The following is a 3,063-nucleotide window of genomic DNA, read 5'->3' as shown; positions in this document are numbered from 1 at the left end:
CTGACTCCCTCAGACTGTACTCAGGTGAACCCCTGATTTCATACAAAGCTCCTCATGGGGACAGAGCTGCTCAGGAGATAGGGAACCATGTGCTGGTCCTTAATGGCCTAGATACAGGACCCTGGCGAATGCAGACTCAGGTGACAGTGGCATTGAGAAAGGATACCTCCCTTTATCCCCCGCCTGGTTCCTGGTCGGCTACTTGTCTCTGTCCCACACTTTGCTCCACCGCAACACACCCCCACTCCAGTCTCTGCACTTTATATACAAATAATTCTTTTTGGAAAAGACTTTGTCTTTCTTCCACCTATCCTTGAAAAATGAGTATTTGGAAATGCTCCAAGATAAACTAAAGCAGGCTACCATACTTCAGAATTTTTAAAATAATTCCTTTTCAGATCCAGAAGGTCAGGAATATAGAGCCTTTAACGTAGTTGGCCCCAGTTGTGACATCAGTGCATTTCATTTGTTCAACAAAGATCAACTACCTGGCTTCCCTGGGTCCAGGCTTCGACACTGGCAAGAGAGAGAAAAAAGGTAGACCCTGACCTTGGAAGGCTTAATTGTCACTCTTAAACCACATGCTTATACTACTTTTCCAGAAATGCTCATCACCATGGGAATGTAATGGTGGGAGAAAATAAATTTTCCCATCCCTGTGGTGGTTCTTACGATGCTTGGAGGAGAGAAAGCCGCCTGCCCTTGGCTTCCTGTGAACCCACAGGCATCCTCTAGGAGGGGAGGGGGCGACTTCCCCAGGGGACATCCTGGAGAAGTGGCTTGACCACGTGTCTGTATGCTCCCTTGTTCTATACAGGTCCCGTGTCAGTTTAGAACTCCATGGAGAAAATGCCAAGAGAGGATTAGATGTGTGAGAGATTTAGTGGGGGGAAATGCCTGTGGGGGGGGGACGGGGAGGGAGGTGGAAGAGGCTGGGAGAGCTGTCAGACCACAGCGCAGGGCTGACCTGGCAGAAGAAGAGCCAGGAGGAAGGAAGATTGGGCAAGAAGAGCCTCAGGCTGGAGTGCAGTCTAAGCAAGGCTTCACAAAGCTGATGGCAAGTCACTGAATCAAAGTCACCTTTCGAAGGAGGCTGACCTACAGGAATCGCTCTTCCTATTCCTGCCTTGCCCAGTCATTGACCTGGGACTGCCTGTGGGTAGCGCGGCCTCAGTGCAGAGGCGGGTAGGCAGTAGATTCAGGGCCCGGCACCTGGGGCCCTTAGTCAATTACATTCTCGTGGTATGAGGTCTGAGAGGTGCGTTTTCATGGCCCACAAGTTCCTATGAACCAGCACCCTAAGCACCATCTCTCCCTTCCTTCTCTGGAGATAATTCAGAACTACAAGTTAAATGGATTTTTTTTTTCCTATTTGCAGCTCTTCAGAGACACTGATGCAAAGAATCAAAGTTACTCCATAAGTGGATAGAAAACAAAAAAGTGAATTCCGTTTCTCAAGGGACCCTGCATTATCTCCTCTTTCTCCCACCCACTACTCCTGCCTACTAGCGAGACTGGCTCCTCAGTCGACAGTAAGACGCAGCCAGCAGACAGGGATATGGTTCCCTAACTGCCTTAATTGCCAGGTACTCTGGTGAAGAGACTTGAAATCCGCCCCCAAACCCCCAGTGCTCTTCTTAGCCAGTAATTTCACCACGTCTGCCAGCTGTTTCCCAGAATTGGTGCCAAAGCTAAATAAATGGCAGATTTGCATTTCACTTGAAACTGTGCACTTAGGAAGTTATGCCTTTCCCGGGAAGCCCGATTTCTCATTAGTCCGTAAAAGAATGATGGGGAACCAGGGCTGATTAGGCCCCCACACTGCACCAGGTGTGGTTGTAGGCGCTACAGGGGTCATCTGTTTCATACCTCACCCCTCTGAGGTCAATGTGTGTGGTCGCATTTTACAAACCCGGGGCACATAGTAAGGGAGCAGGGATTTGGGGAGGACCGAGGCTGGGTCCTCTGACTCCAAGTCTAGTGTTCTTTCTGGCTCCTAATTTCTATCCACACATTGGACAATTTGGCTGACTTAAGAGGAATTAGAGGGGGACTTCCCTGGCGGTCCAGTGGGTAAGACTCTGAGCTCCCAATGCAGGGAGCCCAGGTTCGATCCCTGGTCCGGGAACTAGATCCTGCGTGCATTCCGCCAACTAAGAGTTTGCATGCCACAACTAAAGATCCCACGAGCCGCAGCTAAGAAGTCCGCATGCCGCATCTAAGACCCAGTGCAGCCTAAATAAATAATTTTTTTTAAAAAAAAAAGAGGAATTAGAGGTATTGGCTTATAGCAGGTTTTTGTCTTCTATCAGAAGTTCTTGGGTTGTAAAGATTAACGTATTTGAATTACTGTGAGTAAAATGCTGTCAAGAGAGCTTGGAACACCGTGATCACACCTTTAGTGGCTGTGACCACAACTGCCACGAGGATGATGATCCACCTGAAAGTCTAGATCAGGAAATCTATCCTAGGTAAATTCCTTTGGGTTAAGGAGTCCTTTCTAATCAACCTCTTCTATAATCCTGGTGCTCGGGAGTAGAATATCAAGCTACTAATTTCCTAGTGTGACTTTTTAGAGGATCTCTTACATTTAGGGCAGCCATAGATACTAGACTGTTTTGACAGGAGACTGGACTTAGGAAATGAATAACAGAAAGGAAAGGGATGGAGAAGCTTGAACCCCTTTAGTTTTTTTAAATAAATTTATTTATTTTATTTATTCATTTTTGGCTGTGTTGGGTCTTCATTGCTGAGTGGGGGCTTTCTCTAGTTGTGGTGAGTGGGGTCTACTCTTTTTTGCGGTTCACCGGCTCTAGGCGTGTGGGCTTCAGTAGTTGCAGCACGCGGGCTCAGCAGTTGTGGCTCGCAGGCTTAGTTGCTCTGTGGCATGTGGGATCTTCCCGGACCAGGGATCAAACCCCTGTCCCCTGCATTGGCAGGCGTATTCTTAACCACTGCACCACCAGGGAAGTTCCTAAAATGATCCATTTTAAAGTGAACAATTTAGTGACGTTTAGTATCTTCACAATGGTGTGCAGCCACCACCTCTATGTGGTTCCAAAA

Source organism: Globicephala melas, chromosome 2 (assembly GCF_963455315.2).
Source record: "Globicephala melas chromosome 2, mGloMel1.2, whole genome shotgun sequence".
Classification (NCBI taxonomy): Eukaryota; Metazoa; Chordata; class Mammalia; order Artiodactyla; family Delphinidae; genus Globicephala; species Globicephala melas.
Note: the sequence above shows the minus strand (reverse complement) of the source record.